A 14,953-nucleotide genomic window follows, 5' to 3' on the forward strand; every position below is an offset into this window, starting at 1 on the left:
GCCATCCTTGTGACACTGCCGTGATTGGAAGAATTCCAACCTGTACCTGGAATCAGCTGCTAACCCTGTTTATCACTCGTTCCTCAAAAGACGAGTCTTCTTTAAGCTCTTTTCAACTGACTCGTAAAATATGAAAAGATTGCCGAGTTCTGGCCTTCCAGCTCGTTAAAGCGACCGGAAGTGCTATCCCTCCTCTAGATTTTAATCTTTTTGGACCTGAGGGATTATTGCACAAAAAGATCGAGCGCTTGTTTTATTCGGCTCGTTAAAACAATCGAAAACTCATCCCTTCTGTATTGTTTTATACTTTTTCGGACTTAAGGGATTAGATGACGAAAAAGGAATTTTGGAGTTAACTTTATGTACCCTTTCAGACTCTCTAAAAATGAAAAGGACCGAGTTATCCTTGTCGTTAGACTCGTTAAAATCAGTAAATAGCGACAAACTTGTCTTTAGACGAGAACGAGTTTCACTATCGCTAGGCTCATTAAAACATAGCGATGGGCTTGCCCGAAGGGCAGGTTATAGAACAAGCATATGTTATCCTCCTCAAGCTTGACAAAAATAAAGAGGTACTGGTCAGCAATGACTGGGGAAAAATTGGGAGAAACTAAAGAGAACTTTGATGGTAGCAGGTCGCTCTTGAACATGACACTTTTCCTCCGTACCACAATCGGGTTGGGTTGTTTCATTCACCGGTCACATCACCATGGTCTCGCCATACCATCCGTAATTGGGGTAATGCTACCGATCCATCGCATCAGTGTCGCCATATGTTCAAGAGAAGTCATTCAGAAAGAGTCAACCGGGTCCCATCCACTACCATACATTATCCTTCATCCATTCATGACCGCCACCCTGAATCATATGTCACAGATCGTTTTCACCTCCATCAAAATCATTAGCTCCGTTTCGTGTCACTGATGTGGGATTCATTAAGGCCCTCCTTTGACGGATCGCTTCTTGTCGACATCAGCTCATTATCCAAGAAGTCGATCTAGGAACAACCCCTTCAGTACTTTCAAGCTTGCATGCCTCAATGGCAAGTTTCTCACTTCCGGCGATAGGTATACATCAATGACCTTCGACCAGAAGATTTTGCGTGGTGTTCGACGCCAAGTCCTGTATTCACACCACGTGAATTGTACTGCAGTACCTTGAGGGTCATTATCATTATCGGTGATTCCTCTCGCGCTTGTTAACAGTATACATCATTGACCGGTAATCAAGCGATGTTTTTCCATGTTCGACTTCAGCGCAATTCTCACATGGATTGACTCGTACTTAGAGTGAAGATCGAACGAGTTTGAAGACCCCGGATCTAGTTTCATCCATCCGGGCTGCGATATATATTCAGGAAAAATAAAGACATTTGACATGTACATCATTGCAGCAGATGATCATCCTACTCAAAGGATGATAATTTCACCAAAATTATCAGTCTACCATCAGACGATTGTCTGTGCTATGTACAAAAATGAATTTATAAAGCTGAGCATGGGAACGCCCACCTCAGCCAGATCATGAAAGCAGTATGAATCATAATGTATTGTATTGTATCTTATTACAGGTCTCTTCCCAGCAAATGGATGAACTTCAGACCCTCCTGGATAAAGCATTTCACCCGATAAACGGCCTCATACTTTAGGGGGCAACTGTTATAGACATTTTTGTGCCTTGCATAACTGAGCATGAAATGTGAATAATCTAAGGGATCCAAAGTCCCTAAACATGTTGTTCCTACCCCTAGAGGAACAAGGCCAACAAACCACAGCAATTCACAGAAGTTCTCCACCTGAAAACACTCAAAAACAAGCCAATTCTGGATCATGTCAACTGCTCCACTGAGCATCTGTGCTGAATGTCAACTGCTCCACTGTCTACCTGCATTGAATGTCAACTGCAACAAAGGCTACCTGCACTGAGCGTAACTGGACAAGTGGCAGGCTCATTTCTCAATGTGTCAATGCCCAGGAAGCTTCCAAAATGACACTTGCATCAAGGAATTTGACTGGTGATGAGTAAGAGGTTCCAAATCTCCAAGTGGAAGCAAGAACCTCCAAGTGGACTCAAGAACTGAGAGAGGGAGAGGACACTAGTCAGTTTCATACCAGCCTCAAGCTGACTCATCCTCTCTCCAAAAGATCTATATATAGATCTCTCCTCCATGGGAAGAGGAGGCTGGAATTTTGTTATTGCAAAGAATTGCTGCTGGTTTGAGACTGGAATCATTGGGTGCTTAATGCTTTGAAGGGAGGTGAAGATAGGAATTCCATTCTGCTGGGAAGGAGATGCTAGATTGGAGCCCTCTGGGTTGTATCTCTTCCTGAACCTTGTTATTTATCAATAAAGCTATCTTGGTTTTCTCCTATATACTGATGTATCTTTGATGTATGATTGCATTAGTGTATTTGATTTATTTCTAATCCTGAATCATTTATGAATATGAATATCTGTCTTTGTGTTGTGTTCTTCTCTTGTCTCAAGTAGCTGTTCTCTTGTCGCAAGTAGCTGTTCTCTTGTGATCTCACAGGAATCAAGTAGCTGTTCTCTTGGACGAGCGAGGAGGCAAGTAGCTGTGAACACACAAAGGAGAAGAGGATCTAGATCGAGGGACAAACGGAAGACACCGGTAAGTCCATTGATCTCTCTTCTTTCCCATTTCATAAAGGAAGAAACCAGAATCGCTGTCTCTGTTTGTTGCTAAGGCACTGTCACACCTTAGGTGGATAGGATCGTCCTGCATAGGCATTTTTCCCCACAACAAACCTATCCCAGAGAAAGAAGAAATGAATCTGACCATATCTTGTAATGCATTGACAGAAATTACCACTCCTAAAACTCTCAATATAGAAGGGCATATCAAGAAGAAAAAGGTAATGGTGTTGATTGATTCGGGTAGTACCCATAATTTTATTCATTGTAATATAGCCAAGGAATTGAATTGCTTCCTATATCCAACACCAGAGTATCAAATAATGGTTGCAAATGGAGGAACCATAAATCGCTCTGGAAAGTGCCATAATATCAAGCTATCCATGGGAGAATACGTCTTGAATAGTCCAATGCTTTACATTCCAATGGGTGGTACAAATGTTGTACTAGGAGTCCAATGTCTACAATCTTTGGGTACGATGGCTTTTAATTTTCGAGAAATTGTTTTAGTAAGGAAAGGAAATTGAATTAAGGGGTGTCGAAGGGAAATTGGGAAAGATAATCATCTCTAATAGCATGACAAAGACTCTAAAGAAATAACAACAGGGCGTAATTGCACAATTATGTTCACTAGAGGTTCCCACATCAAAATCATCTATTTCTTTAGATCTCCAAAAAGTTTTGGGCAATCATTCTAAGGTATTTGAGACTCCCAAAGGCCTCCCACCTATTCATGATCATGATCATGCTATTCATTTGATTCCAAGAAGTGTTCCCTCAAACATTAGGCCTTACAGATATCCATATGCAAAAAAGAGTGAAATTGAACGTATGGTTGCAGAAATGCTAGAGTTTGGTATAATTCAACCTAGTTAAAGTTATTTCTCTACTCTAGTGGTATTGGTAGACAAGAAGGATGGATCATGGCGCATGTGTCTAGATTATACAGAGCTCAACAAGCTTACTATTAAAGACAAATTTCCCATTCCTGTCATTGATGAATTATTGGATGAATTACATAGAGCAATTTACTTCAACAAGTTGGATCTTTGTTTAGGATATCATCAAATCAAAATGAAGATTGGAGACATTCCAAAAACAACATTTAGAACTCATGAGGGTCATTATGAATTTTTGGTCATGCCTTTTGGCCTTACCAATACACCTTCTACATTTCAAGGTTTGATGAATTCCATTTTCAAAGCCTTCCTTAGAAAATTTCTGTTAGTATTTTTTGATGATATACTAATCTACAACAAGTCTTGGAAGGATCATGTTCAACTTGTTCACAGGGTGCTCAAACTATTGGAGGAGAAACAATTATATGCAAAAATCTACGAATGTTTCTTTGGAGTACAAGAGGTGGAATATTTTGGTACTCAGTTAGCTCATAGCTCATCTTATCATCCTCAATATGATGGCAAAACTGAGATAGTGAACAAATGTTTGGAAGGATATCTTCGTTTCTTTGTATATGATAAACAAACATAATGGGTCAAGTGGTTTCCTCTGGCTGAATGGTGGTATAACACTTCCTTCCATACTGCAACAAAAATGACCCCATTTACGGAACTTTATGGATATCATCCACTGTCCATCACATCGTATTTAAAAGAAAATTCTAAGGTTAAAGCAGTGGAAAATCACATCGAGTATCAACAACAAGTTCTAAAAGTCTTAAAGGATAACCTAACTTTAGCACAGAATAGAATGAAACAAAAGGTAGATCAACATTGTAGCGAAAGAAGTTTTGATGTAGGTGACTTTGTATTTCTACGAATACAACCATACAAACAAATGTACCTCAAGCAAGCTAAGACAGATAATAAACTATCACAAAATTATTATGGTCCGTTCAACGTGTTACAAAATATGGGTACTATGGCATACAAATTGGAGCTTCCCACATCTTCCTGAGTGCACCCAGTTTTCCATGTCTCATGCTTAAAGAAGGTTATAGGTGAGAAGATTCCAGTTCAAACAATATTGCCAAAACTTGACGAGGAAGGAAAAATCATAATGGAACTGAAACTAGTCAGAAAAACAAGAAATTTACAACTATGGAATCGACCAATTTTAGAGTATCTCATCAATTGGAAGAACTTACCCTACGAAGATTCCATAGGGGAGGATGAGAATTTTATACAAAAGCATCCATAAATAATCAAGCTTTGAGGACAACACTTTTTGAAGGAGAGGGTCATGTTAGGTCCCTATACTACTAGTGTAACCCCTTGTTGTTATTAGTGCAACCCCCTTATTTTATTATTGTGCCCATATAGTCCCCATGTTGTTATTATTATGCCCCATAGAAGCCCACTATTGTTATTATTATGCCCCTACAATATTATTTCTGTGTAGGCTCTGATTGTATTGGGACCCCTTAGACTCCTATATATAGAAAGGAGGTCTTGTCATTTGTATCATCCAAGAATTTTTCATTTGTGTAATGTAAAGGAGGTTTCCCCCTCAAAGAGGCTGATTTTTAAGTCGTTGATCTATCTTTTCTATGTTTTTGTGAGCTGGTTTCATAACACAATTTCAAATTTTCACTTTGTCCAATAACACAAGTAAACAAGAAATATCTCTTTTCATACAAGCACTTAGAAATTTGAAAAATAAAACAAGGAACCAATAATGGCTAAAAATAATTTTTCTTTAATGGAATGCTATGAATTTACTTGTAGCAAGAGTATGGCTCATGAAAGAAAAATGATTTTCCATTTTGAAATAAGCACAAGAAGTATTTTTCAAAAACATTACCTAATCTTGCAAATCATCGATTTTGACACACAAATCAAACTTTTGAAAAAGTGAAAACTAGACTCATAACCTGATGTAATCGATAGAAGAAATAGAGATATTCAAGACAACAAGACTAACATACCTCTCTTTTGATAAATTAACCATTGACAAGATAAGACCCTAATTTGAATAAATAAGATAATTACAAGTAAAACTCTTCATAACATTTAGTCAAATTAATAATAACTCACACGAGGTTCAAACAAGTGTAAAAGTAGAGGAAAAAACCAAAAGTTTGGATTTCAAGAGGACAAAACTAAAATTTTCAAAAGTTCTAGGAATGTGCGCAGGCTCTTGAATAAACGAGTGTGAATACGACTCCATTGCTAAAGGGAAAAAGCACATAAGTGTGGACTATGCCCAAAGTAAACGTGCACACAATGGGGAAATTCAAGAAAAATTAAAAATAAATCAAATCCAACCGAAAATCCAAATTTCTAAAATTTCCAGACACTGTAAGAAGGCTTGTGCAGTATTTTGAAAAGGTCAAACAAGGAAAAATAATGGAGATTGAAACGATTCCCTAGTGGAGTCGCCAATTTGTTATGTGGACAAATCCCTCTTGTAGACAAAAATGATCTCCCTAGACTTCAAAGAACCCTAGTAACAAACACACAAGAATTTCTACCTTTCCCTAGAATCTAATTGAGTAAAAGAAAATATAATGAGAGATGCCTCTTACTGATTTAACGAAATGATTGATGAAGTCCATCAAAGCTTGCCACCATTTTCTCCTTGATGCTCTATATGTACTCTTGTCGCTCATGGAAGCTTCTCCATACTATCTTGAAAGGGATCTACAAAGACAGAGACAAACAAGAGATCAAAACATACAACATATAATCAAAGAGATAAATGGACTAATTAACCAATTATATATCATAAAATGATCAATATGAAAGCAAAATCGATGTAGGTGATCAAGGAATCCTACAAATTAAATCAATGAAGATGTAATTGAGAAAGAAAAATTGCTTTTATATTCATAAAACTGGAGAAAAGCCTTACAACCATATAGCCTTGATGTTGCAAGTCCCTTCTACAATCTCCAACCCTCTCCCTTGCAAGAAAATCCTTCCAACCTTATCCCAACAACATAAACCTACTTCCAATAGTCCTCTCTCAATAGTCAGACATGTAGTGGATTTATAGGCCAAGAATGGGAAGTTATGGATCCATTCTCCAAGGGATGAGATCCACTATTGGTGGGATATAGGTTCCACAAAGGAAGGGGAGTTACTCCATGGTGGGAGGGATCTATACTGAATAGGCACTCATTCAAATCTTGGTCATTTGGATAGATGCTACCAACAATGGTTCTATAATTTACATTTTATTTTTATGTACTTCAAGTCATGTTTACAGGTCATAGTGGAAGGCAATGTGTAGTTATGTTGGCTTGTTGGGTCCTGACCCAAGTTCAGAGTTGATTTAGAAAAACAAATCCCGGTACTACTGGCCCTTGCGGCAACAGTCCGCGGAGCATGGACTGAGGTCTCACCAAAAGTAGTATGGGAGGGTTCTAGAACCAGGTTTCTACACCTTGGAGATGTCTGATAAGTTCAAATGGTCTGTGGCTCGACTTTGTGCGCACGTCGCTACGTACACTTTCCCATACCTCGCAGCCTGAGATCCCGCCTTTGTGGAGCCCTACTCAAGGGCTGAACACTATGCTTCTGCATTATTACCCAATACTTTACTGATATTACAATGTTACTTGATTAACTTAGCCTACTTGCATGCTTTAAGTTATACTTAACAATATAAACCATTCATACAGGTGCACAGAGTAAATAAACAGTAAATTTGCAATTTATATCAAACATGCATTAACCCAAGAATAGATAAAAAAATTGGTAACAAAACTTCTCTTTATTAATTTCTTTCTTGGTTATAGACTCGACTTCGCCCTGCGCACTAAGCTGTAGGGGCCCCCGCACTCAACTGCGGACTACTAGGCCTCTGCGCACTCAGTTGCAGAGCCTTCTCCTACTCTACGACCTAAGACCCACTTAGTCACTTAGATTCTTTCTTCTCTCTGCTTCTCCGCTTTCTTTTTTTTTTACACTTAGAGCCTTGCTCTATTTATACAATCCCATGGTCCGTGGACCATGGGTAGGCCAACATTACATTACAAAACTAGGGCGAACAACCCTGTGACTCTATCATACATTTCGCGCTTCGCGCCCGCAATTTGTGGAGCTTTACAACACCATTCAGTCAAAACTTGGGCTTTGAGCCCCAAAACATGCCTTGGGGGGATTCCATGCCCAACAAGCCCCCAACACAAACATTGTGACTCGCCCTTGAGTCACTCTATCGGCACGACGATCTTTGCACGGAGTCCCTCCAATTGTTCTCAAACTGTGCTGAGGTCAGCAGTGCACTAAGCTGCTGCTTGTTGGATCTATTGTATCCACTGCTCTGAGACCTCTGTGTCTGAACTGTTTCCATACATATGTATCAGTATCTGCTGCATATGTTTATAGTCCCACGCCTTTGTCCAGTTCCTTAGAGCGCGAATACTATGCTTCTATTGGCTGGTCAGAGAGTCGGCCCACCTATGTAGGGCTACAAGCGGCTGCCATTCACCTTGCCTAGGAAAGGTTCTCCATTTAGTTTGACCAGTTGTACTGCGCCTCCATTTGTGACCTCCTTAACCACGTATGGTCCTAGCCAATGCATTTTGAACTTTCCCGGGAATTTTTCGAACTTACTGTCATACAGTAGCACTAAATCATTTACTTTGAAGGTACACAACTTAATATGGTGATCGTGCCAGGATTTTTCACGTTGATTTTGTACTTGCTGATGAAAACTAGCCAAGAACCGTTCCTCCTCAAGTTCTTCCAATTGCGTGAACCTTTCTTCCAGAGCTTCTCGGTCCATCATACCTGTGAGTGCGGCTATTCGTAGACTAGGTACAATATACTCCATTGGCATGATAGCTTCCATGCTGTAAACTAACTGGAAAGGTGCTTGTCTCATCAGTTTCTTGCACATTGTCCTATAAGCCCATAGTACTGCAGGAACGCGTGGGTCCTAATATTCAAATTTCATAGTCAGCACGCGGCCTACGTGCGTGCCTTCAAATGTAATGCCATCTGGGAGGAGCGGGGTCTGGAGCGAACTCTTGGTCTCATCCAGGTCTTTGGGTACTTTGGCCTTCCCTTTCCGTGGAGGGACATAGGTGGGTAGTTTTGTCACTGAGTGCCTAGGTTGAGTATCCCCCTCCATGCCTTCGTCTTCTTCCTCTGCGATGATAAGGGCATGCAAATATTCTTCTTCCTCATCTCTTTCTATTATGACAGCTTTCCCCTTCTCTTCCTTTGATAGTTTGCTGTGCAGTGAGTTCCTTGGGGACACACGTACGGGAGCTATTGCTTGCTTATCCTTCTTGGGTCTTGGCATAAGTAGTGATTTAGGGATCTCTGCCACAACCTCGACACCTTTTGGAACATCCTCCATAGTTAGGGCCTGCGTAGCCTCGTCGACGGTTACCTCTTCTATTTCCAGACCATCCTTAGTTGCTGTCATCGTATCTGGGATGTACTCTGTCACTCGTGAATTCAGGGGCTCAATCAACACTTGGCTTACAATGCTTAGGGCCCTGCTCAATTGCTCAATTCTCAAATGACCAAGTGTTGTTTGCTGGGAAGCCCTTTGTGTTTTATAGCGCCTTTTGAATTTGAATTTGACCATTCCCCCCAACTCTGGTCTATTAATGCTTTCTTAGCAACAGATTTTCCCAAATCTTGCCCATAAATCACATCTCAAATGCCTGTCACCCGATCCATTTGGCCTCAATTCGAGCATCCCATCGTGAATAGTGACTTCAACGGTCACTTTCTAGCCACCTTGCGTGGCAGCGCAATCCCTCGTGCGCGGTCACGGACCATTTGATTCTCTACTTCTGTTCACATCTCTAATACTGTGCAGCTCCCGGGAAGGATAGTTTATAGTCCCACGCTCCCTTCCAACTACCTAGAGTGCTAAGACTATCCTTCCCTCAGTTATTCAGGTGGTTGCACCACCCGTGTAGAGGTCCATCCTGTTCTCCATCATGGTTCTTGGAGAATCCCCACCTTGTGTTGTTACAATTCGCATCGCGTATTTCACCATTTGAAATGCATTACCCTGGTCACTATGCTTAGAAATATGCGGTCCAAGCCAAGGCATCAGACTAACCAATTCACGACGATAGCTCTCAAACTTGTCAATATGATCGTGCGCACCTTGCTTTATCACCCTAGTTTTTTCGGTGAGAAACTCCTCCTGTATCTCGTCCTCCAGCTTCTTGAGCTCTGTGTCCATCAAAGCACTTTTCTTCCTTAACCATATCCTTTCTTTTCCAAGTTTGTAGAGTCTAAGGTTTCCCTGTTGGATTGCTTTCTCAAGTCCCATGTGTTCGGTTTCTTGCGGCTATGTGATTCCTTCTTTCCGGGCTTCGCGAACCGTCGTATCTATGGGTCTTACTATGCACGGACTAGACTTTGCATGCTCCATAGGGATTACAGCATCTACTTCATACTTCCGCATCGGAAGTGCCTACGTGGTCAAGGTTTTGCACATGGTCCTATAAGCTCAGAGAACCACTGGTACGCACAGGTCCCAGTCAATGCATCTCACATGGCGGACTGTGTTCAGTACTTCGCATACTTTGTCAATGACTTCCACGTAGGTAATCTTTGGCGCGCTTGGTCTTATCATACTTCACCGTTCATGCCCTCGTCTTTCCCGCTCCTGCTTGTTGGTCCTGTTTCCTATTGCGAAGACAGTGTGCGTTCGTGCAGGTTGCGTACCATATGCCTGTACCCATCTAGAGAGGTGGGCGTGTAGGATGTTTCAGCCATCATATCCAGCTTTCATCCACCTCTGAGGCTTTCCAAACTGCATAAGCATCATCCTTCTACATTCACACTAGTCCTCAAAACTTCTTTGATGTGTACCCCACCATTTTGCGGCTGTAGCATGCAGTGCCCATTTCAGAGCGTCGAAATGCTGCGGTTCTGGTACTTCTTTTTCAATTTTGTTTAGGAAATCATCCACCTTGTTCAACCCATCATACATAGGCAGATCTCTTGCCTCTTTTGTCACGCAACCTAGCGACCTTATCATCATGTTACAATTGAGTGTGGTTACCTTGTGTAACCGGTTCTGCCACTGTTCTATCTCTTCGTCCGAATATGAGGTGCAGGAGCTTTTGCCCTCCCACGAAATCCTGCCATCCATTGTTGGATTCACCCAGTCCTGCCCTCGCGCGGTTATCTTGTAGATACAGTCTAGATCATTGTCATTGTCGCTATCGCACACCGGCTCTGTGTAGCGCGATCCTTCCACAGGGTCTAAAGGTACCACTACGTGCAGTGACTTTTTCTCAAAAATCATCTTGCGCTTCTTTATATTTATCACTCCATTCATATCAGTGGCCCAATCTTTTCCTAGTAGCGCAGGATAGGGATTGTTGTCATCAACAATCTCTATTACTTCAAAATCTACAAGCGCTCTCGCACCTTCAATATCTACCGTTATTCCCTGCAATCTTCCCATCAGTAGGATATTTTGCTGGTTTTCCATTCGCAATTGAATAGGAGAGCATGGCAACGTGGGCCTGCCCATGTGCTCCCATGTCTGCTTTGGTAGGACATTTGCGTCCGATCCTAGATCCAAAATCACTTGTTCCATTTCATATTCCTAGATTTGCGCAGTCAATCTCATCTCCCTTCCTGTTCGTGTTGTGTGCTTTTCGAGCTTCCGGACAACACGTGGTTCTCCGAGTCCAGAACATCTAGTGATGAGTTCTTGTAGCGCCTTCACTACTTTGCTTTCGCGCAGCAGCTTCATGCATGTCTCCAAAAAGGTAGTGAGAATTGATGGGTCCATTTTTGGTTCTAGTTTGTCTTTACTACTTGAAGTGGAGGCCTCCATGAAGCTCTTCTTAGCTTCCATGAATGTCTCCTTCGCGTGCTCCAAATTGAACTTTGGTTCCTTTGTTGGAGCCTTGCGAACCCAGGCACTCTCTTCGGGTTGCTTGCCCTTGTCATCTCCTGTCGTGATATCGCTTCAGAGCATGATGTTTACATTCGGGTCCTCCTCGCATGACTCAAACCTCATCATTTGCAGGTTCTAAGTCGGGGGAGGTTGGAATGTTCCTTTATTGCGCAACCTCGCTATCAGTGTGGGGCAATCCTCTGTCTCATGATCAAACTGGGTACAATATAAACATGATGCTCTCGTCAGATTTGTACAATCATTGGCAGAATTCCTTGGCCCTCCGCAATTGTAACAGATCAGCTGTCTGCAACCCCTTCCTGGTCCCATTCCCCCTCGACCTTGTCCGCGCCCCTGAAATCTAGTACGTGCCATCCCTACATTTTGATCGTGGGCTCACGTTTCAGTCTGAACTCTGTAGGTAGGAGTTTGATCCATCATCAGTTCATAACTTCTACAGGTACACTCATAATGGCCTACTGACCTACAGAAATTACAAAACAATTGTTGGGACGTCTACGTATACTTCTGTAATTGATGGCAGTTATCTATTGCATGCTTCGCCCCTATCTGACAAATCACACACCATAATGCAGGCACCGCAATCGTTCCTACTTGTGCCTCTAGTCTCAATGGCATTGGCCCTCCTCCCACTAGGTAGTTCATGAATACTAGAGAATGGTCCTTATCATTTCCCTCGCCTTTGCATTTTATGCACCATACCTCCTCACGCGCTTCTGGGCGAGCTGTCCTGTCTTGTTTCAGGCTATACATCTCAAGACACAAGTTTTTCAACTATGCGTGGATTTGTTGGAATCCCAAGTTAGGATCTTGTATCGGGGTCTCGTGTAGTCTCATTACAATCTCCAAGGCCTCAGCCTGAGTTGATAGGTTCTGTTGTGATAATGCGTTCCTTAGATGTAGTGTAGTGATGCTACAAACCATGCGCAATGTTGTCCATCCATCAAGGTCGTGTTCGCTTCATGAATCATACACTTCAGTCTTTGATCCAGCTCCCAGGGGCTCTCGCCTGGAAGCATTGCTATTTCCTTAAATCCAATAATCGACTGTGTCTCTGATTTTGGCCTGCTAAATTCCCTGTTTAGCGCAGCTTGGATATCCACGATCCCTGCGTTTGGATTGTCATTGGAATTCTTAATGTACCACGTCAGTGCGTGATCCTACAAGGCGCTGACCATTGTTTCCTTCTTTATATTGTCATACGTGACTCCTTGCACTTCCCATACAACCTTTACTACAAACCAAAATTGGTCTGGATCTTCATTCCCTACTCCTTTGAGCACCGACAACTTTATTGCGCTTGTCATATTGAACTGTGGTGGTGGTAGAGGTGGTGTGGGTGAAGATGGGGGTGAATATGGTGAAACTGGTGGTGGTGTAGGTAGGGGTGGTATGTGCAGAATTCGCTGTCTTATCAAACTGATCGCACTTCTTGGTGAAACTTTCACGAGCTCCTCCTCACTCTCCCACGGTGGTGAAATCAAGGGAATAGTCTCTAATTCTTGGCTACCTTCGTTTCTATAGATCCTCCCACTTTGTGTAGCCCCAAACATAAATTTATTCACATAACCCACTTTTCACACAGTAGCATTTTAATCCAAGTGTCCAAAGATTTAACGTACTTACCTCGCAGTCCTTTGAGGAAGCGTCGTTCCACCTCGCTATAGCTTACTGAAGTATCTACCGCGAACTCAGTGATAAACCCTCCTATAATCCAATCGAGCCAATGGTCCACAACACACATGATATTATCTTCTGATGCTTCCAGTGTGCGAACCAACTCTGGAGTCCACACAATAGGCTTGTCAAGCTTACACCTTCCTTGACTATCTGCTAGCATTGTGATCCACTCGTACAACTCAGAGGGGAAGGATGCAAAGAAAATTTCATGGATTTCTGTATATAAGTAATGCTCTAACCACTCTTCCTTCTATACTCTTAGATTCCTATTTTCCTGCACCATGAACTTGTGAATTTTCCTGTCCAATCACTCTTCAATTTCTTTCTTTGTCGAATTCCAGTGACACTACATCAGACATCTCTTATGCAGATCCTGGTCTCGACAACGAAACCATTTGTTGGCTTGTTGGGGCCTGACCTAGGTTCAGATTTGATTTAGCCAAACAAATCCCGGTACTACTGGCCCTTTCAGCAATAGTACACAGATACTACCTGAAGTAGTATGGGAGGGTGCTAGAACCAGGTTTCCACACCCTGGAGATGTCTAATGAGTTCAAGTGGTCTGCGGCTTGGCCTTGCACGGACATCGCTACGCGCACTTTCCCATACCTCACAGCCTGAGATGATGCCTTCGCATAGCCTACTCAAGGGCTAAACATTGTGATTTTGCATTATTTCCCAATACTTTACTGATATTCCAATGTTACTTGATTAACTTAGGCTACTTGCATGCTTTAAGTTATACTTAACAATATAAACCATTCATACAGGAGCGTGGAGTAAATAAACAATACATTCGCAATTTATATCAAACATGCATTAACCCAAGAACAGATACACAAATTGGTAACAAAACCTCTCTTTATTAATTTCTTTCTCGGTTACAGACTCAACTTTTCCCCGTGCACTCAGCTGTAGGGGTCCACGCACTCAATTGCAGACTACTAGGCCTCTACGCACTCAATTGTAGAGCCTTCTCCTAATCTATGACCTAAGACCCACTTAGTCACTTAGATTATTTCTTCTCTCTGCTTCTATGCTTTCTTTATTTTTTTACACTTAGAGCCTCACTCTATTTATACAATCCCATGGTCCGTGGACCATGGGTAGGCCGACATTACATTACAAAACTAGGGCGAACAACCCCTGTGACTCTATCATACATTTCGCGCTCCGAGCCTGCAGTTCGCAGAGCTTTACAACACCATTCGGTCAAAACTTGGGCTTTGAGCCCCAAAACATGCCTTGGGGGGATTCCATGCCCAACAAGTTATGTGCAACTAGTAATGGTCTTCTTTATGTATGCACAAAAACTAGCTAGTAAACAGCGAATATAGCCAAAATCAAGGTTTTGTACCATAGGGTCTAGAAATTCCACTTTGTTTGGGATGATTTAGTTTCAAACTTTGTAGAGTAATGCTCCAAAACACATGTGTGGATAGCGAGAGATCCAAACTGATGGTAATTTTCCTAATGCGACAAAATGATGTGTAACAGGGGTGTCTTCCCCATCAATGGTTATGATTTGGATAGATCCATTTTCATGACATTTTTCCACTCGGTATGGGCCCAACCATCTTTTCATTAGCTTCCCTTTAAAATATTTTAACCTAGAACCATATAACAGGGCCCAATCCCCTTCTTGAAAAGTCTTTTCCTTGATATACTTTTCATGCCAAACCTTCCTTTGTAGTTGTATGACTTCAGTGTGTAAGAGAGCTTGCAATCCGAACTCATCTAATCCATTTAAATGGAGCAAACTTTCTTGTTGTGCTGTGGTGACATCTAAGTCCAAATGAGA

Source organism: Pinus tabuliformis, chromosome J (assembly GCF_031772625.1).
Source record: "Pinus tabuliformis cultivar Carrire ecotype Pingquan chromosome J, CPIR1, whole genome shotgun sequence".
In the NCBI taxonomy this organism is placed as follows: domain Eukaryota; kingdom Viridiplantae; phylum Streptophyta; class Pinopsida; order Pinales; family Pinaceae; genus Pinus; species Pinus tabuliformis.